The sequence below is a fragment of the Rhinolophus sinicus genome, linkage group LG02 (assembly GCF_036562045.2).
Source record: "Rhinolophus sinicus isolate RSC01 linkage group LG02, ASM3656204v1, whole genome shotgun sequence".
NCBI lineage: Eukaryota > Metazoa > Chordata > Mammalia > Chiroptera > Rhinolophidae > Rhinolophus > Rhinolophus sinicus.
In genome coordinates, this window is record NC_133752.1 from 49912449 (window position 1) to 49937497 (window position 25049).

Consider the following 25049-nt stretch of genomic DNA (forward strand, 5'->3'; position numbering starts at 1 on the left):
TATTGAGGCATTACTATGTGCAGACATGCTTTAGGTGCTGGTGATGGAGCAATGCACAAAACAGACAGCATTCTGAAAAAGCCCCCTTAGGGGGCTTTATATTCTAGTGGGGAAGACTGACCAGAAATAAACAAGGAAATAGTATAGTATGTAACTAATGTGCTATGGAGAAAAACAAACCATGGTAAAGAATTTGGAGGTACTAGAGAATGCACTCTGAGAACTAAAAGTTTCATTGCTGTCTATGTAAACTTATTAGCAGTTCTTACCGCTTTTCTGAGACTAGACCTGGAGCTGCAGCCATTTTCTTTCCTTTGATCAAGCCTGGCCATCCACGTAGGTCCATAACCCCGTGTTCTCCTACCTCCTCCTACAGGACCATAATTTGTGCCAACATGACCTCTCATACCCACCTCCCTACCCCCATATATCATATCTTGTATTTTCACTCCCTCTTAACTTTTTCACTTCTAGTCCTCTGTTGCTCCCCCTCCCCCATTCTTTTCCTCTTCATGCTAGGGAATCCATGGTTAATAAAGTTCTGGGCCTTTGGCTGGTTGTTCTCTCATTCTCCTTTATGGGTCACTGCATGAATGGCTTGTCATCCCTGACTTTGAGGCTAAATATGGTAAATTGCCTGTCATCCTTTTTCATTACCACTCTCCGTCCAGCCCCCAATCACTTCCATTTATTTCTTGACGAACTAAAGACCTGGCTCCATGTCTTCCTATATCTCCTTTTCCTTCCCAATTTGTCATAACCATTGGCAACGGCACCATCCTAGATGATCTTACCATGAATCTGGCCTCAGAATCCGTTGGACCTTCTTCATTAATCAGTTCACCTCCACTAAACCACAGCTACTCACTCCCAACCCTCCACCCAAATTCTTGTCTAGCTGGTACTTTTTCACCTCAGAAATCTTAACCCCAGTGTCCCCGTCTCTGAACATAGCTGTATCTCTGTTCAACTCTTTCACACTACTTCTTCTACCTCTTTAACTTCACTGGGTTGTCCAGTCTCGACTTCCTTCAACTGCCCAAACCCTCCCTTTACATATGCTAAAATACCAGGGGTGCCAAAAATATATATACACATTTTAAGAGACATTATCTATGTATTATTTTTTGAAGTTGAATTGAATTACAGTAGCAATGTGTAGTATGACGTTTGCTCAAAAGATGGCCTTAATCAAGAGAATGCTAGTGTCACCGTCCGATGGGCAGGACAGTCAAAATGGCAGAAAAATGGTTGTCATTTGAAGAGCATAAGACCATTTTGAAGTGGTATTTGAAATTTGAGAACATTGTGGAAGTACGACGATGGAGGCGTGAGTATGCACCAGAACCTCCAGCACGCCTAACAATTGCACGCATTCTTGGTAAGCCTGAGACGCACGGTGCTGTGTGTGATGTGCACAAGGGAGGATCCGGGAGGTCTCGCTCAGCAACAAGTCCTGCGGCTTCTGCTGTGGTGTAGGAACAGTTTACGTGCTCGCCACAGAGGTCTACCAGTGTTCGCTGTAATCAGAAGTGTCTGGACACTGATGGCAACTTCTTTGAGCACCTCTTGTCACTGCAGATGTCAAACGTGTCTTGTATTCATCTTTTGTTGTCGGTATATTTTGAGTATTATAATTTTAATAGTTTTTTCCTTTCTTAAAATGTGTATACTTTTTTTTGGCACCCTCTGTATACACATACATATATAAAAGATTATACATCAAAATGTTTATGGTAATTATCTCTAAATTGTGGAATTTTAAATACTTTTCATCTTCTTTGTCCTGATCTGTACCTTCTGATGTATTTACAATGAGCACATTTCCCTGCTGTAAAAGCCTAAGGAGACGAACCTTTAGTGGCTCCTCACCCGCTACAGGGCAGTCACCCCTGCGATCGGGCACCAGCCCTCCTCATCCTTCCCCACACCCTGCCTTACCCATCATGCCCGGAGCACCACACAACTGCGGTTCCACACACACAGTGGCTGGATGCTGTGGAGCCCGTGCCCATGCCGCATCCACAAGCTGCATGGGCAGCCTCCAAATCCCTGAGACTCAGCCCAGGGTCAGCCTGTTTCCTCCTCGTGTGCCCGCCACCCACCCTCAGTGCCAGCTCACTTTCCTCTCTTTGCAGCTCCCTCATTCCCAATCTCTGCTGCTGCACGTGTCTCCTTATTATCTGGGAGCTGCTTGGGGACTGGGACTGTGCCTTCATCTTTGTATTCCCAGCACTTAGAACAGAGCCTGGCTAACAGTCGGGGCAGCTTGGGGAGCCACTGGTCATTCAGAGGGGTTGGACCGCTAGATGCTCAGAAATGAAGCTGGAAAAATTGGTGGCATTCTTGTCCCGAGCCCTTTGTTCCGCCACAGCCTCCTGCCCCTTGCATGAACCATGTAAAGATTTAAAAATACATTTTAATAAAAATAGATATTGAAATTATTGAAAAACACTACATTCCTATCTTAACGATCCTGATGAACTCTGGCCCCTATCCTTGGTCACGTGGGCCGTGCCTGGTCTCCTGTTGTGTTGGGCTCATAATGCATGTTCGGTGAATACCTGTTAACCTGCTTAATAACCCGAGTAGCACCATATGATCAAACCTCTTTTCCTTAAATTCAGCTACTTTGACAGTCTGGAACAGGATTTATTTAGGGGCAGTAGAGGCCTTTATCATCCTGCTCCCAGTATCATATAACAGTGACAAGCTGCCTGCTCTACAAATATGATTGATCCTGATCAGGACCTTTTGAGAAATACAAAAGAAGCAAAACAGTGTACTGCTGGCAAGGTTTTGAGTGCTATGTTGAAGCACCTGCTGGGTGAAGACAGCTAATGAATCCTGCTGCCCTTGATGTTGCCAGCTTCACCTTGGACTGAGGGGCTTGACGTCATATTGTGAGGAATAGTAGTTCCCACTGAAAAGCTGTAATGGGCCATACAAATTTGGTAAAGAGAATTTCTCAGGCTGGTACAATTAGGTACTTTGGGACAATTCTCTTACATGTAAGAGGAGGATTCTAGTCCTCCTTTAGGGGCCATTAAAAGGACAGAAAGAAAGAGGAAAAATAATTTTTATTTACTATAAACTAGATTGGTGGACGTCATCTTCAGCTTCTCGGCATACAAGGATTTATCTTGGTTTTTCCTTGGAAAAAAATGGCCCAATGTGAGTGCTTCACCCAAAACATCTGAAATAATTTTAGCAAAAATTATTGATGACAGGACATTTAATGTTTGAAATGATACATTTTTCAACTGTTGAACCGGCATGTGGTATTTTGACAGAGATAGCCTGCGCTGTTTGCCTCAGAATCACAGTGGCTTAATTTACCAAGATCAGGCTTTTTTTGTAGAAGTTTGTCTACAATAGATAGTCCTAGTTATGATATTGTTGTTTTGCTTGTTTTTGGTTTTGCCCAGCAGGCCAACAAAGGAAGCAACGACATCACTTGGAATAGGCATTAGACTTGGAGATGTAATGTCTGCATTTAAGTCCTAGCCTAACCACCCTCTCTACTGGCTGTATGCTCAGATAAAATTATTTAATTTATGAAAGCTTAGCGTTTCTGTTGTTCATCAGTAAAATGTGGATTTACTTGTCTGTCTTGCTCACTAAACTGTAATCTTCTTCAGAGTAGGGGTTGTGGCTCATCCATGTTAGAAATACATGGGATGGGGCCTGGCAGGTAAGAACTCTGTAAATATTTGTCGAGCAAATCAGCTTCATCTTACTACTTCACAGGTTGTTTTGAAGAGCAGGTAGGATGAGCAGCCACAGAGTGTCATGTTCAGGGAGCACAGCCTTGGAGTTAGCCCCCTGGGTCCCAAGCCTGGCTCCCGAATTCCCAACAATATGACATTGGGCAGGTTACTATCCTCTGTGCCTCCGTGAAAGTGGATGGCTGTCCCTTTCTCATAGGGTTGTGAGTATTACATGTGCCTGACACCTAGTAAGTGCTATTTACATACCAGTTATTGATATAACATGTGAAAGGGCTTTGCACAGTGCTAATCACAGAAAGGTAATATGTATTCGATGAGGTCTTGTCAAGACTGGGACACACTGTGATATACTTTCAGTACTGCGTCTTTCCCTATCTTAACTAGTGGTAATTCCATCAGTTTCACATCTTCTAAAGCTTAGTTAGGGTGTCTTTCACCTGGACCCTTTTAATGACACCCAATTGTCACCTTGTTGCAAAGTACAAGTTCAGAGAAGAGCTGACTTTGAGGCTGCCCCAGCCTGGAACTGCTGCCTGCTCTCTTTTTCCACTGTTTGCTGTGTAGAAATCACTCTGGTCAATTCCCAGGCAGTACAGATTTTTAAGATTATGTTAAATGATAATGATTTCATATGTGTAAACGCTGCAGTAATTTTCACGCTGGTTTCCCTGCCTCCTGACTCTTGGCCACTTGCGTGCACAGTGCCGTCTGTCTGCTCATCTCCCCAGCAGTTCACTTTCATAAGGTCTCCCCAACCCAGGAACACTCCTGACATTCGATCTTACTTGCAGGCCCAACTGCAAGCTACTGGTGTTGGCACTCAGGGCCGTGCGTAATCTGAACCCATTTTCTCTATTCACATTTTTCGTCCAGTTCCTCTCTAACATGAACTTTTACTACCCACTCACCTGGACCCAGTCTTGTCTTTTTATTGTCATTTTCATGGTCCCCACACTGAAATGCCTGCCCTGGCCCATTCTGTGCATTTACATTTGCCCACAGTGTTAAGGCCCACCTTTTTCATGAGCTCTGCCTCTTGCTGAACACTGACTGGCTTCTTCCTATATTTTTTAATTTGATTATATTTAATTTAGAGCTTTATTAAGTACCATTTTTAAAATTAGTATCTGCTCTTTAAAGACTCAGATTGTTAACTAGATAACAGTAAAATTATTATAAGCTTACAAGTTAGGCATTCAGGAAAATTGTACTCGTTTTATATGTGTAAGTAAAAAAAGAAATAACATTGTCCTCTTGGCAGCTATAATTCCACCCCGCTGCACATAAATAAAGCCCTGGAGTCCGGACCATATGCGGTAAAACAAAATAATAGTGTAGAGCAAGGCAGGGCTGCTATTGCTATTATGGGACTCATAAGTCTCTAGTTTTGACTTTTATAATACATGAGACTTCGGCTGCTTCGGTATATCAGCATTTCTTCACATTTAAACCGTGGATAGATTATAGAGTCAAGAGTCAGAATCCTGAAATCATTTAAGTACATAGTGGGAATTCAATAAATGTTGTGGACCAATTTGTTTGTGGTTTATTTTTGGCTCCTCACTGATATAGTCTGATTTGTACATGTCAGTTGACTTCTGTACCAATTTAGTACATCTTCTAAAATACTAAGATTTTTTAAACTTAAGATACAATGAAATAAAATTGTATTTCTAGAGTACAAACATATTACATGTATCATGAGAATTAGCATCATCTTCCTTTCCTTTCTGCCTCCCTTCTCCCTCCTTTTTCTTCTTTTCTTTCACATTGATGGGCATCCAACATGCAGAGAGCATTGAACTAGGAGCTGTATGGACGTGTGGATAAAGCAAACATTTCCTTCTCTCTCTAAGAAATCACAGCTAGCATAGGAGACATACATGTAAACAACTATGTTCTAACCATAATACAAGACTGATTTTTTTTAAGACTGAATGTAAAAAGGGTTAATAGTTGTATAAGTAAACTGAGAAAATAAAGAGAAAGAGAAGCTTGGAAAATATGTAACTGATAATAAATCATACTAAGTTTATAGTATGTGCCAAGCTCTGGGCTAGGTAATAATTATGTGATTGTATTCTCACAACAAATGTTTGAAGTAGGTATATTAATCAACTTAAAAAAAAAAAAAATTGGAACACACTGTGGAGGCCTCACAATTCTGGAGGCCAGAAATCCAAAACCGATGTGTTGGCAGGGCCATGCTCCCTTTGAAGGCTCTAGGAGGAGGATCTTTCCTTGCCTCTTCCAGATTGTGGTGGTTCCTGGCATTCCTTGGCTTGTAGCAGCATAACTCAAATCTGTGCCTCTGTCTTCACATGGCCTCCTTCTCTTTTTTGTCTTTCTATGTTCTCTACTTTTCTTATGAGCTCACCAGTCATTGGATTTAGGACACACCCTAAATCCATAATGATAGCTTCTCAAGATACTTGGCTAATTACATCTGCAAAGTCCCTATTTCCAAATAAGTTTACCAGGGTTAGGATTTGGACATTATTGTTGAAGGGGGACACAATTCAACCCACTGTATGTTCTGTGAGTAGAGGATAGGCCCCTTCTTAAGCCTCTTGATACTTATTACTAAATTGTTTTCCAAAATGTGTAAGAGGGCCGAACTCATTTATCACCAATGGTGTTGGGAGTACCCGTTACCTACATCTTCACCTGCATTAAGTGTTACTATTTAAAATACATCTTTGCCTCTTTGTTGTTTTTTTTTATTTATTTTTTAAATTTATTGGGGTGACAATTGTTAGTAAAATTACATAGATTTCAGGTGTACAATTCTGTATTACATCATCTATAAATCCCATTATGTGTTCACCACCCAGAGTCAGTTCTCCTTCCATCACCATATATTTGATCCCCCTTACCCTATCTTTGCCTCTTTGATAGGGCAAAAATTGAAACTCATTTATTTTTAAAATTTCATTGTTGGCGAAGTTGACAAAATTTTTATGTATTTAATATGAACATTTATAATTATTCTACTGTAAAATCTTTGCATCTTTTGCTCATTTTTCTTTTACTGCTTTAGTCATTTTCTTATAGATATCGTCATTATATATGAAGAATATTAGCTTTCTGGCATATTGCTTGTCACTTACCTTTTAATTTTACAGAAGTTTAGTGTTATGTGGTCAAAGCTATCAACAGTTCCTTTGTAATTTCTTCCCTACCCTGACATTAGCTAACTATTTACCTAAATTTCCTAGTCTTGTTCTAGTTTTAAGTCTTATATTTTACTCTTTATTAGCCTGGAATTTATTTGTGTATGATACGAGATAAGGATCTAAGTACATCGTTCCCCCCCCCATTTTAAAATTGATTTTCCTAACACATTTTTGAATAATTTCTATATTTCTCATTGATTTCTTTAAAGCAGTGGTTCTCAACTGGAGGTGATTTTTCCCACTGGGGACATTTGACAATGTTGGGAGACCTTTTTGGTTGTCCTCACAGGGATGGGAATGCCACGGCATCTGATGGGTATCTCACGGGTAGAGGCAGGGAGGATGCTGAACAGCTTGTAATGCATAGGTCATCTCCCCATAACAAGGAATTATCCGTCTCACAATGTCAATAGTGCCACTGTGGAGAAACCCTATTTTAAAGTTTATCTTAGACTAGCAGACCTTCTCCATATTAGATGTTGCTAAATACATAAGCCTCTGCCGCTACTCACTCTAGAACCTACTACATAGATTTGTCCATGTGAGAAACAGCTCAGTCCCTGGTCAGTGCCTACATTTCCTTGGGCTTTCCTTTTTCCTCCCTTTTATTTTTCCTTCAAGTTGGAGGCCCTTTTGGATGTTTCATTACATCTTTTTACATCTGATATGCATCTCCTGACTGGGAATTGCTTGGCCTGAGCTTGTTCTGGTGTTCATGGTAACTCTGAGGTGTACTGTATGGTAAATTTTTAAATCTTTCTGTTTTCCTTCTTCCTCAACATCCTTACAAACAACCATGAGCATCCGCCCAGGCGACCAGGTTAGTGTGATATGGCTGGTCCCTGCCGTATCAGGTTCCCCTCTTGCCCTTCCCCTAGGGCTGGAGGCCAGAACAAGAGCACGTAATCTCTTAAGTCTCATTAACCTTAGGGTGTCCCACAGGCCAGGCAGCTGCTCATCTGATATGGGACTCCTCTGAACCTAGACTTCCACCAAACCCTAAAAAAAAACAAAAACAGTCAGGTGTGGCCACACACCATTCTGTTGACTGTTGGTCTTATTACTATTGGTCCAGGAGCTTTTGTTGGTTTGCATTCTGGAGGCTCACAGCACCTAAGTGAGTACCGTCTTGGAAGGGATACTCCAATCCCACATCCCAGACAACACTGCTCTCATGGCTGGAGATGACATCATCCCAGGTGACATAATATCAACCCAAGACCTTACCATTGGAGATAATGTCACTTCTTACACTAAAATCTCCACCCCTGGGATACCCATGGACTACCTCTCCTGTAGCACAAAGTGGACACAGGACTAGTTTTTGCTTTCATTCCTGAGTCGCTGTGTGCCTAGCCCATGAATCCGGTATACTCCTTGCTCTCTGCTAAAACATACACCCTACACTCAACCCCTTAGTTGAGAGGACCACCCACTCCCTGATGCCTTTTCCTAGATCCTCCTCCCCAGATTTCCACCATCTTTTGCTTTGTGTGTACAACCATGACCATGTAACTACTCTTTCCCCAGGCTAAACACAGCATCACATTCTCATGGATTCATTATGCTCAAAATAGTGGCACCTTCAGGTACTATTGTGGCCCAAATTCATAGGCACAGCACCTATATGTATTTCTTCTTGTTGCGCCCCCCCCCACACACACACACGTTTTCCCTAATGAAATCATACCCCAGTGTGCAATGGTTACGCTGGGGATTCCCATAGTTCTTTATCCACTGGGTGTTTCCCTGTTTTTATCAACCCAAGGATGCCAGACAAAACACTGTTATTTATTGCGATTGTACCAGGACTTGCCATAACCACAGGAGCAGCCAGCATTGGCACCGGTATAGTGTCCTTTATCCAAAATCAAATCTTAACTGCTAACCAGCACCTTCTCATGGCCCTTTCAGATTATTCAGAGGCTACTCGAAACATTGTGCCCAATGCAACAAACCCATGAGTCTCTAGCCCAAATCGTAATGAATGGGCTCTTGACTACTTACAAGCCAGGGAAGGAGGGGGTTGTCCATTCAGGGTCCCTCCTGCTGTATGACATTATTCACTCTGGACAGGTACAGGCCAAACTAGGAAGAATGGGCGAAGAGGTGAAGCTGTCTCATAACATGACCCACATCTCCTAACATATTCTCAAAATCGGAGATGCCTGGCCTGTTCTCTTGGCTGTTGCTCTCAAAGTGGGGTGCCTGGTTGTGCATATTCTTGTCATAGGCCTACTAGGACTTTTCCTAGCTGTGATTTATACCAAAGTTTGCCTTCCAGTGGCTAAGTCAAGCTGTCCCACTCACCTGTAACATCTCCACAGCCCAGGTGGCAAGGTCCCAATTAATACTGTTACTGATGGGGAGGCATCACAGGGTCGATTGCATTACAACTTTTTAAAACTTCATGTTTTCCTGCTCGCCCAACATCCCCACACACAGACTGGGAGCCCCCGCCAAGGCGACCAGGTTAGTGTGATAAGGCTGGTCCCTAACACAAGTTCTCTTGCCCTCCCTGACTGACCCAGTGACATTCAAATGCACCGTTAAAATCTTCTGGCACCTTTTCCTTGTGCCCCACCCCCATCTCCCAAAGAAGACACTTCTCCAGGGTGTTCTCTCTCTCTCTCTCTCTCTCTCTCTCTCTCCCTCCCTCCCTCCCTCCCTCCCTCCCTCCCTCCCTCTCCTCCCCCTCCCCTCTCCCCACCTACTTGGTTTAGCCTATCTCCTGGGCATCCTCCCTGTGGCCCCCTGGGTGGTATGCCATGTTGCCATGCCTCCCTTTTCTAGGACCTGGGAGTGTGATCACTTTCTTTTAGTTGCATACACGTGCACATAGTATTATGCTGGTTCTGCACCAGACTGATTAAAAAAATAATAACAGAATTATTCTTACAACATGTACCTGTGTCCTCCCCAACTAAATTGCTTCGACTGCGTGTAGCATCAGCTCTTTTCAAACAGACCCTCCAAATCCAGTGAAAAAGAGATGCAGCAGTTTTCTGGGGATGCAGTAATGGACACAAACAATTTTACTTCTGTAACTCAGTGGGGGAATTTGTCTTGGGACTATTCCTTTGAGTTGATTTGTTTGTTGGTTTTTGCAAAAGACTACATTATTTTTCTTACTGAAATTTATGATCTACATTATGTGCACACTTTAAGTGTATGGTATACTTTAACATATGTTAAGGCAGCCCCCTTCTTGGCTCTCATTCTAGATGAAGTTGGAATCTTATTGAAGTTTTATGAAACTTACATAAAGCTGTGGTTGCTAAACTTTAATGTGTATAAATTAGAATCACTTGGGGAGCTTGGTAAGAAGACAATTTTCTTGAAAACCTACCCTTCCCCCTCTTGTGATTCTGTTAAGTCTGGGCTCAACCCAGGAATCTGCATTTTAATAAGTATCCAAGGGATTTTGAGGCAGTAATCCCTAGATACACCGCTGTGAGTAATTTGCACAGAAGTGACAACTTTTTACTGTCTCTCCGTTTATTTAGGTCTCTTTATCTTTCAGCAAAAATTTCCCTCCGTATGTTACATCTTACACATTGTGGTTTTTTCCCCATTATATCTTGTAATTGTTATTGCTAGTACACAAGAAAGCTATTGATTTTTTAGATGTTTATTTTGTAACCAGCCACTTTGCTGAGTTCTCTTGTTAAATCTAATATATTTTCAGTTAAACCTTTTACAAGGGTGAGGTAAGAGGGAGATTGACAAAAGCAGCCCAGCAATGGGAACACTTGATTTTTGCCTCCTCCTTTACAACATTATACCTTTTATACCTAATTTAGGTGTCACTGCATTGTCCAAAGCTTCCAGAACATTGGTAAATAAACACTCACAGCATCTACCTTAATTTGTTTTTTATTTTGAAGGGAATGCCTTTATAATGGTTAAAAATGGTTCTGGCTATTAATTTTAGATAGACCTTTTAAAAATTATGTTAATAGTTTTCTATTCGTAGTCTTTTTAAAGCTCCCGCCCTCCCCTCCCCCGCTGTTTTGTTGTTGTTTTTTAAATAATTAATGAGTGTGGAATTTCTCTAGGGAAGAAAAATTACTTTCCCCTCTACCCTCCTAGGTTCTCCTCTGGAGCCCTGTGAATTGGACTGAAAAAAGACAGATGAACAAGAGAAAACAAACAAGTTTATTAGCATGTGCATTCCACTTACACTTGGGAGTATCCAGAGATGAGTAACTCAGAAGCGTGGTTAGAATCTGGGGAGGTCTTGTATAATGTTGTCTTTCAATTATACCTCATTTTAAAAACAAAGTATTTGGGCTCTGTATACCTAACTTCCTAGTAGGTGAAGGGGAGAAGGGGCACTTACGGAAAATCAAATGGCTTTTTGGAAAGGTCATTGGGCCCTTAGGAGAATAGATGAGTGTACTAGTGTGTGACAGTGTATGTCTAGATGTGGTGTCACTTTGCTTCTCTGAGAAAAGAAGATCAGAGTTACTCCTGGGGAGGACAGTTATGACAGTTGTGTTCTTTGGGGAGACTCTTCTTTAAGGCAGATAAGGGATTTTAGGAACTCCAGTGCCTTCACCTCAAAATCATTCTTATGTCAAAGAGGCACGTTTTGGGGTGGCATATCCTTACCCCTGCAAATCTCATTCAGTGACTTTTCAGTGTCTATTTAAGTGATACTTTGTTCCTTATTTAAAATAAAAAATGTGTATTAATAAAACTCCTACCTCATCCCTGGCCTTCTGAAATGACTCATACGTGCTTAGTTGTGGCTTATTCTTTTCATGTATTGTAAATTTTATACCCTATCTAGCAATCTCTCACCAATTGTGAAAGGTTTAGTTCTAAAAAGTAGCTTGCCTGGCAAAACTACACTTGTCAAAACCAAGGTTTTAAAGATTGGGGTAAGGCAAAGACTTCAGTTTTGAATATGTAACTAAATTCAGTAAAGGGAACGTTCTAGGTGATACTAACCTCTTCCAAAACAAACCAGATTTGTTGATGTTAAAACCTGTGCTGATAGGTAACTTTTTTCCTGATTCACATTCTTTGATTGATCTGAAAACATTTCTGTGGTTTATAATTCATTGAGAGACTGAATGTGTTTTGGACTTGAATCCTCCCTTGGGATTCGAAACCTCCCTTGTTTGTTTTTACAAATTTGGCTAACTACTTACTCCTTGAACTGTGGTCATTTAAGAAAATTATCAGAATACCTACTGACATGTTTTGGGAAGCTGCCTGATGATTAATCCACGTATTGAGAAGATGAAGCCAAAAGAGATCTTCCTGACCCACGTAATGGGCTTACCCTCAAGATCCAAGGACAGCAATAATTGTCTGGTTTTGTTGTTTAAGGGCATAAACTATGGATATGTAAAAGAAATCAAGAATTTATTGTTTTTGGTAAGGAATTATAAAACTTCATCAATTAAAAACTGAGAGTTGATATCTTTTATATTGTTCAGAAATAAAATTGGTCTATAGTTTTCTTTTTTTGGAGATATGCTTATCAGTTTTTGGTATCAGAAATATACTATTTTCAAAAAAATTTGGGAGCTTCCCATATTTTCCATGTTCTAGTATATTTATCTTTAAAATTAGTTTCTCCTTAAAAGTTTGAAAGTGTTAAAGGATAATATTCAGAAAAAGGTAAATTGGTGATTCTCATACAAAAATAAAAATGAACATGTGTTATAGACTTTATTGTATTCATTAATCAGTGAGGGAACCAGGCAGAAGTTATAACCAGTTCAAAGAGAATTTTTAAAAATGAACATATTTATAGATATTGAATTATGAATAAGCAATATTGAATGAATAAATGTGTTAATGGAAGCAAAGTGGTTTTTTCACAAGGAAGTGGGGGAATCAATTGAACTTCTACCAAACAGAACAGAATTTGCATGTCTATAGATAAGAATAATTCTGCATTGCTCTCAGTTATCTATAACTTACAGTTGTAAAATAGCTCCCTCAGAACCAAATAACCTGGAGGGCAGTTCTCTAGATGATGCATAATTTTCATTGAACACAACTTTTTTCCTACAAAAATGACACCCTAGTACAGCTAAAGAAATCATTCACTCGTGCAACAAAAGTTTAAATTTCTATTCAATGCCAAGTAACTTTCAATTTCTTCCTGAGTTTGATCCATTTGGACAGCCTCCATTTGAAGTCAATTTTGGACATTCACTTTTTCCCAGAATATAGTCTATTTCATTGAGATTTTCAAATGTATTAGCTTATAATATTCAATTGCTTATAATATTCTTTTTTTAAAAATCTGTATTTTCTAGAACTTTCTTTTTAATTACTTTTGAATTCTTATGATTCAAATATCAAAAATTATTATTTAGTGAAATATATATCTCCTTTCTTTTCCTCATCTGCCTAATTTTCACTCCTCCCAACAAATTATTACTGTTTTATATTTATGTGTGTGCATATATAATCTATATATTGCTTTATGTGTGTATCTACCATGTATCCCCGAAAATAAGACCGGGTCTTATATTAAGGTTTGCTCCAAAAGACGCATTCAGGGGATGTCATCCCAAAAAATCATGCTAGGGCTTATTTTCCGGTTAGGTCTTATTTTCAGGAAAACACGGTGTACACACACACACACACACTCATATATATATACACCAATCAGAGTAGATACATATTATAGATCGTTTCTCACAGTATTTTTGAATGTTTTTACTTTGAAGACATTTGATTTGCCAAATTTTCTGTAGTGGAGGTGGTTTAAAAACCAACCCTTGAATTTCTTTATGTTAATTTGCTCTCTTTTTTAATTCATTGATTGTTACTTTTAACTTTATTATTTCTTCTCTCTTAGTTTACTTATATTTGTCTTTTTTTTTCCTAAATTATGAAGAGAATGCTTTTTATTTTCCCTTCGTTCCTTCCTTTCTTTACTGAATGAAAACTTTTAAGACCACCAGTTTATACCTCAATATAGCCTGGACTGCATTGTCCTACATATTTGACAAATTCAGAAAGATTATACCAATATGCTTATCACCGGCATTGAGTGTTGTCATTTTTAGTATAAAATTTTTGCTGACTTGATAAGCAAATATGTTATTGTCTTATTCATACTCTTGTATATTGGCTGTTGATCACTGCTACAGACAACTCTATGGAGACAAATTTAGGATCTCCAAACAAATTTAGGCCTTTAGCATGGAGCAGGATGGTTTTGAATGTCTACTGACTCTCCCCAAACCTCAAAGTGATTACCCTCTTCAGGCCCCTTATATCCCACCTCTCTCTCTCCTCTCTCTCTCTCTCCCTCTGTTTCTCTCTGATCTCTCTCTGTCTCTCTTTCTCTCTCTCTCCTTCTCTGTTTCTCTCTCCTTTCTCTTTCTTTCTGTTTCTCTCTCTCTCCTGTTTTCTCTCTTCTCTACTCTCTCTCTCCCTCTGTTTCTCTCTGCTCTCTCTCTCCCCTATATCTAGATATCTGTCTCTGTTTCTCTCTTTGCCCTTGCTTTTTACTTTCACAGAAGAAAGAGAGCTTATCAGGCATGAACTCACTGAGCTTTTCCTTCTCCTGTCTTTGCCTAGTCCCTCATGTGGTGTAAGCCTCACTTCACTCCTGAGCCAGTTCCCCTGCCGCCTGCAGTACCTAGAGCCGTTGTGTACTCCCTCCCTCTCTCTGTGTTTTCAACCTCTTACTTCTTTCCCGTTGGCTATAAAATATGCTTGAATCTCCATTTTTTGAAAAACAGACTTCTCTCTTGATCTTTACCTAGTTCTCCCTTTACTTACGACTTCTTATCTTTCCTTCCTTTCATAGCCAAGCTTCTCTTGAAAGTAGTCCACACTCATGTTATTTCCTCATCGCCCGTCCACTCTACGTCGTTGCAGTGAGACCTCCACAAGTCCACGGAAACTGCTGTAATAAAGGCCACCACAGATTCACTAATTGGCAAATCCCACGGCCTCTCTTTAGCCCTCAACTTGACCTCCCTGCAGCCTTTAAGATGGTTGACCACTCCCTTTTTCTCAAAACCTTTCCCTGGCTTTTATAACAAAACTCTCTTGTTCTTCTCCTATCTGGCTGATTATTCTACTCTCTCTCCTTTGCAGCATTCCCTTTGTCCTCTTGCCCCTGGTGTTCCTTGGTCCTCTGTCTTTGGCTCTGCTGAGCTCTCTTCTGCTCTGCTCTGTTCCCTTCACTCCCACTTGTTCATCTTCTCCCTTTGCACACTCACCTTAAGTGATGTTTCCTCTGCACTTTCATGGCTCCATCACCAGTGTACTTAGACTCCCAAATCAGCATGTCCAGATTGACTGTTTTCCTGAACTCCAGCCCCATCTTCTGCCTTCTGAACATCCATCCCCACCTTTCGTGCCTCTAAGACATCATAAAACTTGATTCATCCAAGATGGTGAGCAAAGAGGGCAAAGGAAGTAGAAATAGTAGGAGAGATTGGAGAAGAAGAGGAAGGGTCTTGGGAAGGGAATAAAACAATTATAAATGAATTTCTATGCCTCTCACTTTGCCCCAGCTGTGTTTGGGACACTTGCCACCCCCTGGCCCACTTTTCTTCACTACAGCTGTAGTTTTAAAGGTGTGGTCCCCAGGTTAATAGCACCAGCATTACCTAAGAACTTGTTAGAAATACAAATTCTCAGGCTCCACCCTATGCCTACTGAATCAGAAACTAAGAGGTGAAGCCCAGTGTTCTGTGTTTTAACAAGCCTTCTAGGTGATTCTGATGCCTGCTAAAGTTTGAGAATCCCTGCATCAGTGAATTTCCTATTCATTCTTCATGGCCCTGTGTCAATATTACCTCATCTGCAGAGCCCTCCCTAATCCCCTCAGACAAAATTAATGACTTCCTCCTCTGCTTTCCCATAGTACTTTATTCATGCCAATTATATAGCACTTATTCTATTATAGTTAGCTCTTTAAGAGTCCTTCCTCCCCCATAGATTATAAAGTCTAGTATTATTTTTATTGATCTTTATATTTCCAGTGCCTGGCATGAAATAGACATGTTACATTATCACAGTTACTTTTGTTTTTTTCTGCTCCCATGACCCTTTTTCACTCCCTACTTACCCTTTCTTTTTCTCCCTTGAACCTGGCTTCTGGGTATGAATAAATCATCAGAATGAGATTGTAACATCCAAAAGCAATGTTTTCATTGGATTCAGGCTTTCAACCTCTTCATATCCATCACTTGAGATTCAAAGAGAGGATCAGAACCACAAATGAAGATATATAGGGGTGTGTGTGTGTGTGTGTGTGTGTGTGTGTGTAATTGGTTACAGGGATTTGAACTTATGCAGTTGTAAAACTGGTTAAACTGTGTGCAAAGCTGTTGCCTTCACTTCTATGCTGGAGCTTGAAGTCCACTGGGCAGACATCTGGAAGGGAAAGATAGATGTAAAGGGGGCGTGAGAGGCAAGCAAAGGAAAACTGGATCCCACAAGCACACAGTGGAACTCATGAGCATGAACTGGAACTCAGGACAGACTGGAACCAAGGCAGTTCTCCTGTCTCCAGCCTTGATGAAGTGGATGGCCCACTGGAGAAGCAGGTGTCTCCATCATGGAGCTAAACATACTCCTGACTCAGCAGTCAGCGGAGCTGAGGGAGGAGGGGGAAAGGCGAGTGGCTACAGGCCCAGCGCTGCCACACACTGAGGTGGGAGCCAGCAGATCAACGACCAGGTGTGGGAGCCGCAAAGGCACCTGCCCCAACTTCCCAAGTGTAAAAACAAAACAGCTCTGTGCATCTAAAATTATTCCAATATAAACATTCTTTTTGTTGTTGTTTGTTTTTAAATGACTGCAGCTTGCCTTTCACCTCTAAATCTCATGTGAAAATATCTCTTATGGCCCATCTCACCAGAAACATACAGAGAAAGAAATTCTGGAAAACTTAGTTTAGGCTAGCCAAGTTGACACATTACAAAGACACACAGTATCCATGTGTCTAATTCTGAAATACCTGGGATTTATTCTCTGAACTATAATTAAAAATCAGAGATACGGGAAATATTTTGCAAAAAATCAAAAAACCCACTGGGGCTGGGTGGTGAGAGAAAACCTTTCCTAGATTGGCTGGCAATGGAATTGGTTCCAGAAAGATGGATAAGAATGATACGGGGAGAGTAGGATGTCCCAGGGGAGACAAAATCATAATTCTCAACAGAAAACCCTCGGTCACCAAAGAAAAGCATAATTATGCTGAGTATATTGTCTTTACTGAGGTAAGATAGATTTTAGAAAGATTATTCATAAGAATAAAAAGTAAAGCCATCTAAACTTAATCAATTAGAACATCATCCATGCATTATTATTAATTGAGGTTTTTTGTAAGTAGTGAGTTTAATAAAGGATAATAGTTTAGTAGAATGTAGTGGGCAAGAGCTTAGACTCAACCGCTTACTAGCTGTGTGACCCTGAGCAAGATATTAAACCTCTGTAAGCCTTTGTAGTCTCATTTGTACTCTGGCAGTAACAATAGTCTTTTTCTCATAGAGCTGATAGAAGGACTTAAGAGAATTCATGTAAAGCACTTGCCAGAATATTAGGCACATAGTATATTAACTGCTGCCAATATCTCACCATTGTTATTGTTGTACAATTATTGTTATTATTTCCCTAGGAAATACCTTCCAGGCAGGTTGATTCCACAGGCTCAATAATACCTTTGACCCCTTTAAGTAAGTAGCAGGCCAGTTTAGCACATAGGATCCAGCATTGATTGTCAGAAGAACTTTGCTCTACTTATTTTTATGCTTCCTTTGGATTAAAATGTAGTTGGTTGCCCTTGTCTCCTCAGTCCCAACCCCAAATGCATTCCAGCACTTTTCTGTAAAAGTTCTCTTTCATTCGTCTAGGAAATGGGCTCTGCAGTTTTTTCCACTATCTGCTCTACCAGGCCTTGAGCAAAGATGGTTTAGAGCCAGGGTGCAATGGCTGGAGCCGCAGCCACCTTGCCTGTCCATGAGGTAGCTGCCTGACCCACTCTCAGGTCCTAGCAGGAAGGAATGGGATGAGGTTGAAGTGAACAAATGGCTTTCCTGTTGCAGAGTTTAGGTACTTGTTTTCTGGGGCCGTGAAAAAACAGACTGATGTCCACCCACAGCCATGGATGTCATTTTATAACCATAAGTCAAAGCTGTTAAGCATTTTACTGCCTGAGAGAAAGGATCAGATATTTCTTTATATTTGTTAAACAATGAAAAAAAACACAAAGAATGGGGCAGCCGGTTGGCTCAGTTGGTTTGAGCACAGTGCTCATAACAACAAGGTCGCCAGTTCGATTCCCACATGGGCCAGTGAGCTGCGCCCTCCACAACTAGACTGAAAACAATGACTTGACGTGGAGCTGATAGGTGCTGGAAAAACACACTGTTCCCCAATATTCCCCAATAAGAAATTTTTTTAAAAAGTTAAAAACCCCAAAGAATGGAATGTAATCCTTTCATTAAAGAGCCATCCAAAACTATTTCTTTATCCTGATTATTATTGAGTTTTTGTAAATTTTTATCTCCTGTGACTCTTCAGTCTCATTCTCTCTCTCCGTCTGTAATTAGGTTTTCTGGTTTGTTGCCACTTTAAGTGAAGAAAAATCACTGACGTAGAACTTGGAAATAATACAGTCCCTTCTGGTTTTATTACTCAATTTCATTATTGATTGGACCCGCAGAATGTACTTGCATTGACATACCCCTCTTTTAAAACAAAATCTATGGATCCTATGAATGCAATATTTTTTTTCTCCTTTACCAAGCCAAAACTGACTTTATTCCAAATACGAAAATTCCCTCATTGGAATAAAGTGTTTGCATTCATTAAAAGGTGCATACTGCAGGTCCTACCTCAGCTATGTTTTCAAGAATGAAATATATCAAGCATTGTTTCTGCTTTCACCTCCCACCCCCAAAATATTTCTTAAGTTCATCTGTTTCAGGATGTCCCAACTGCTCCCACTTTGGTTCAGGATACCAGTGTCTCTCTCCAGGAACATTACAATAGCTTCCCGCTCCCCCCAATATCACCGCCACACTGGAATGCTCTTCACTGGGAAAATAGGTTCACCATTGAATCGTGTTTCCATGGCTTTGTTCAAGCTGTCCTTCTCCCAGAATGCCCTTTTAGCTTTGTCTGCCTAGTGGATTCCTTCACGACCATCCTAAATGTCACCTCCTCTCTAATAATCTCTTCCCAGCGTCCTCAGGTAGGATTATGTATGCCTTACTTTGGCCTGGATAGAGCTTGTTTGTATGATGAAAGTTATTACTATGGCATTTATAATTATTTCATTGTGTCTATCTCCTCCTCTAGACACCTTGAGGGGCAGAATCCTTGCCTTCTTCATAGCTGTGCCTTCCCCACTACAAGTATAATACCTGTTGAGTCAATGTAAATACAATCTCCTTTTTTCGGTGGGTATATAAATAAGAAGGAAAGACGTAAGAAAGAGGACAATTACTTGAATATTTTTCTGAAGAAGCTGGAGAAAGCTGCAAATAACTCATGTGTGCAATTTAAAAGAAATGGGCTATTCATTCACAGCTACAGGATGAACCGCAGGGCTCTGAAGACACATTTCTCTCCTTTTAGAAATGTATAGTGTCTACCTAAATGTGCAATGAATGTTTTTGGAGAAGGAAAAACAGATTTTCTTTGTTGCTATATGTGTGTGTGTGCGTATACATATATACATATACATATACATATACATATACATATATATTTATATATATTTATATCAAAAAATAAAATGGTAGTTCTAAGATAATCTTAACTTTTGCAACCTAATGTTGAATTACGGTAATGCTTTTAGTTGTGTTTTAATAAAGTAAAACACACTCTTTCCTCTCATTCTTTGAACATTATGTAGAATGCTTCAGGACCATACCATTGGCGATCTGATGTCTCTCAGGACAGTAGCCATTTTGATCTCATGCATTAAGATGCCAAATTTTCTAAACCTAGAAGCATCTCTTTATCTTTGTAAATCTATCATCTAAAAACTCATCAGGAAATAAAACTATAAGTGCTACTGACCCATAACTGATTTCCAGAATACGTTCATGATGTGTTACTGAGGTTTACTCCCATGGTGTCAGCCATTTTAAGAATATTCAATGTTGTGGTCTCGCTGCATTATTTGGCCTTGGTGAGGTGTGGACTTTGGTGAGATAACAAGGACGGGGCACGCCAAGCTAGCTCACCGTTCCCACAAGAGAACTCCCATGGAAGAGAAGTGTGGTTAGAACATGGGGATGGCAGGCCTTCCTGTGGCCCCCTAGACTGTTTCTCATTCTCCCGTGTCTTATGTTTCTGGAGAATACTGTAAACAAATAGCAAATGTAATCCTCCGACAGTGCCGTCCATACCTTTTCACTAATGAAGCAATGCTCGGTGCTCCCCATTACCTAAGGATGCAGTCCCTTTCCTGAGTGTGCAGCCCAGGCCCCACAGCCTGGCCGCACACTCCTTCCCAGCATCACCTCCTGCCTCACATCTCTTCAACCAGATGCCCCCTGCGTCAGCCCCACTGCCTCACGAGGTCGTCTCGACAAATATTTTCTATTTCCTTTTCAGGCAGTTTCTCTTGCCTGATAGCCTGCCTTTCCTCTTAGCATCTTGCAGTTCTATTCATCATCTCAGGCCCAGCTTAAATGCCACCCTCTCCACAAGCCCTGTCCTAATTAATCCCCATAGTCAGAATCAATCACTTTTACTGGAGTATAAACATAGAGCTTTGTTTTTCAATTTATGTATAGCCATTATCAGGTTATTTGTTACTACTGTAGTTATTTGTGTCCACTTATGTTCCCTTGAGCCAAGGTTCCTGCCTTGGTCTTGCTCTTTTACCTCTTAAATCTCCCATTTCCTAATGCAGTGCCTTTCATTCATTCTTCACCAGATATTCATTGAGCACCCTGCGACGGCCCAGGCCGTGTTCTAGACACTGGCAATAAAACCGGAAACAAAAGATAAAAATCCCTATCATTTCATGAAAGAAGAAAGTCTGTTAATAAAACAAATATATATAATATAGTGCCATGGAGAAACATAGAGCAGGTGGTGTGGGGAATTCTGGAGACAAGGGGTGAGGGTGATTTAAAATGGATTTTCAGGGAAGGCCTCCCCAAGAAAGTACTATTTTGTGGAAGATTTGTGGGGGTGAGGGAGCAGTCACAGGCACTGCTGTGTGGCAGCAAAGATAGGTGCCAGGGATATCCAAGGTCTGCATGGAGGCCAAAGTGGCCAGAGTCAGGGAAAGACAGTGGACAAAGTCAGAGAGGAGAGGGTGCTCTGAGCTAGGGGCCTTGGCGACCACCCTTAGCAGGAAGTTGAGTTAAAGAATGCCATGATCTGATCTGTGTTGGAAAGGCTGTCCCTACTGCCGTGGTGACAAGTGGCTAGGTTTAGGATCATGTTTGGGTCAGGATTTTCTGGCACATTGAATGTAGGGTGGATGAGAAATTGAGGTGTCTAAGGTGACCCTGAGGCTTTAGGCCTGAGAAACAGGAAGGATGGAGCTGCCATTGTGGGGGCAGAGCCAGGAGTGCAGTTTCCAGGCTCTCGGCCTCATGTGACAAGGTGCTGGCTCGGGTAGTAAACGACCATCAACTGTGATTGGATGGCCATCAGCTGTAGCTAGTTGGCCATCAGCTGTAATCAGTGAGCCATTGGTCACTAATATAACTGCTGTGGCTAGTGGATTGTGGATTGCAGAGAGGCAGATTGCAGTTAGCAAGGGGTTGGTTGGTTGGCAGAGAAGTGGAGGGTGGGTTGCGGATAGTGTGGCTCCTGCTTCCTGTGTCTCCAACCCAGCTGCCATCGAGACTATAGTGGTATGACTCCCCTATCTATGGCCCCGTTCATGTTCCTTTTTGGCCTTACCATGTCCTGCGTTCTTATGTGGGAATCGGGACCAGAGACTCCACATGCCACCCTGCATGACAGCCATTAATGAAGAAGTGGAGACAGTAAGTTTGGGGGGGCAAGATCAAGAGGACATGTGTGTTCACTGACATTTAAAGGTACCCACAGATATTAAGTAAAAAAATTCACACTTGTACATATTGGGGAGCAGAGAAGTCTGGGAAGATAGCCATTTAACTGTACTATTACTGGGGACTTTCTCTTTCCACTTTCCAGTTTTTAATTCCATGTGTATACAGTTCACAAGTCCAAGTGACATGAGGGGAACAAACATGCATAAGACTTGGCCCAGCCTTCAGTATGTGTAAGATGGTAAGGAGCAGAGCTGGTTAAGGTGGGGGAATCGTACCCAGTGAGTCTGCTCAGGACCAAGGTCCAAACTCTCATCTTGGCAGGTTTCTTTCATTATTTACCAGAAGGTTTGAAAATGCTGGAAGCTAACTGACAATAACAAATTCATAAGACATTTCTAAACCAAAAATAGAAATGTATTCACATGGAGTTAAAGTCACATTGTCTGCTTAGGAATTCTTTTCTTGTAAGTAACTCCATTCAGAAAAACCATATTATAGGCCAAAAGTGACTTGGTAAATATAGAAATAGAACAATAGAAGTGAGGATATTTCTATCAGGCAAGACTTGCTTGGCGAATTGCCATTCTTTACTGTTGGGTTGTTTCTTTCCAAAACACTAGCGCTCACCCTCAGAATCGAAGCAACTTTTTCCCTGTCCAGCACTGTTCAGACATGCTAAGAATTCTAACGATTCAACTTCCTCAGTCAATGAATTTGCCTTTAATTCACACCAGGCAAGGAACAATTCAAGATATTAGGGGGAGTGTAATTGATTTGAGACTGAATAATATGCTATAAATTTGTTACCTGCAAAAAGAGAACAGGTTATCTCTATTAACTGATGAGCTATTTCTAAAAGAAAACTATTTCCTCCCTCTGTTCTTTGTAAGGGACGCAGTGCTGTAGAGCTGTGAAAGGGGAATTATAGGTACCGTAGCTGGAAGACAGAAGGACCATGGGCAGGTGGCACATCCTGAAAGGCAGAACAGTGCTCAGTGTGCAGAAACCAGGCAGCCAAGCTTCAGTGGGGAAGAGACTGTTGGTCTAGGTGTGATAACGGGAACAAAAGGGAGGAACTTGGACAGACGGCATGTGTGTCATAAGGAATGATTTCCCCCACCTCCACCCTTCCCCTCCCTCCCACTCTCAGGAACTGGGTATCAACATCTGATCCATCTTCACAGGGAAGTAGAGATGGGCTGCAGAATGAAGCTGACATCTGAGCTGTGAAAGGGACAGTTGGGAGAGCAGTACCCTGCATATAACCCAGGACCAAAGCCAAAGCATCCTTCATCCTTGGTGAAAGACACTGGAGCCTCTGGAGAGCCACCGAGGGGCACTACCACCAAGAGATGCAGTTTAGAGCTGTTTAGCGTTCATTTCATGCCGGTCACTACTTGCTGAGACTTGGGAGACACACCAGTCTTAGCGGCACATTTGTAAGTCGTTTGGATGCCTTACAGCTCTGCATGCTTGATTTCATTGCTTAGAGCCACCTTTGTTGGTGATTTTCCTGATTTTGCTTTTAATTCTGCAGGCACACTCTTATTTATTAGTCTTCTACATGCTTAAATTTAACATCAAGTAACATCACCTGTGGGAATGAGGGGTTGAGGAAGACAGAGAAGGTTGATAATTTGTGAGGTCTGTTCCAGGTGGGTTTTGTGCAGGCGATTGTATGCAATGAGAGACTGCCTTAGGTCGCTCTTCACCAGGTGTGTGGAAGGCAGTAAACTACATTTACGAGTCCCTGGTTTCAGTGGTTTTCATTCCAGTTATGTAGTGATTCTCAGTGTTCGGGGTAGTTTGGGTTTTGAGGTGTAGATTTGTTCTTCCGGCTGTGGGAAGGATGTAGGGTGATGTACGACCTTCTTCAGCACCAGTCTAGACTCCACAGAGAAACCTCTGGTCAGGTATACTTCATGTGTTTTTTGTCCTTCCAAAGAAGTCATCAACATAATTTCTAAGAGACTGAAGGATTTTCGCACAAGGATATATACCCTGCTTCACCAAGAGAATATTAAAGCCTAGCCTCCATTCTCTTTCAGATTCCTCACTGAATTCCTAAGCAGTCACCATTAAGCGGGAATAAGTCTGCAGTTCTACTTTCTTGTTGGGGAACCACAAATAGGGTGGGCATTAGTGACATTAAGACAGCCATTTAGAATAATAGGATTCCAATTATTGAACACTTGCCACAAGCTTATCAAAGAGCCTATGTGTTAACTCCCTTAATCCTAACGGAAGCCTTAGGAAGTAAGTAGTACTGTTATGATCCCCATTTTATAGATGAGAAAATTGAGGCTTACATAGGGTAAGCAATTCGCACAGTGTCATCCAGCAACTAAGTCGCAGAGCCTGGATTTTGAAATCAGTGACTCGGGATCCAGGACATGTGCTTATGGTTCCAGCTCTGTTCTGTGTTCCCACGGTAATGGAGAGTGGAAAAATGGCCATTTTTGGCCATCACCTCTGGTATAACACATCCACTGAGCAGCTGCCAGTTTGTTGAATGAGGAGCTACAAGTTCAGGGTTTGGCATTTGATGGTCATGTACATTATTAGCCTAGCATTTCTCAGCCTTATTGTTCAGCACTAGCTACATAAGACTACCTGAATTCCGGTCTCAGATCCCCATCTCTTGAACTTGGGGGACTTATCTGTCCCTTGGGGATTTCTTGTTTGCTCTGGTTGTTTTCATGTTTGGTTGTTTCTCTTCGTGGAAGCAGGCCTGAGGTGTTGGTGTCAGCCTAACAAGAGAGAGCCAGCATCCTGAGGAGTCATTGCTTGTTTTGGCACTTAGAGCTGGGATTGTGGGCCAAAAAAGGTTGTAATGTAATTTCAAAGCTGTGGACCAGGGACTTTCAGGCATAAGGATTTTTTGTTTTCAGTGAGCTCATGGTCAGGCTGCTCTCCAGGGTTTTGTGTGTGTGTGTTTGTTTGCCTTAAGGATAGGAAGGCACATGAAATAATTGCATGTGGCAAAGAGTCTAGAAAAGATTCTTTAGTGCTGCTGCATCAGGCATGTCAGGGGGACCCATGTCATTGTCATCTGTCAACTAAAAGTAGTCACGTTACCCAGCTTTCTTATACCTCCCAGGATACTGTGAGTATTCATTGGATTCTAGATAGCTCTGTAGGGAAACATTTTG

At 41.3% G+C, this 25049-nt stretch overlaps 1 protein-coding gene across 3 annotated transcripts in view; it reads left to right on the plus strand.

Moving 5' to 3' along the window:
• TMEM150C (transmembrane protein 150C) overlaps positions 1 to 25049 on the plus strand; it is a 68234-nt gene that overhangs the window by 11313 nt on the left and 31872 nt on the right. Inside the window, exon 1 of one of the 3 annotated variants that reach the window (XM_074324327.1) lies at positions 23316 to 23336. The exons of the other annotated variants lie outside the window; for them this stretch is intronic. The gene's annotated coding sequence lies outside the window, so the exon portion shown is untranslated. Of the gene's footprint in view, positions 1 to 23315; positions 23337 to 25049 lie in introns of those variants that run through there. 3 annotated transcript variants of the gene reach the window in all.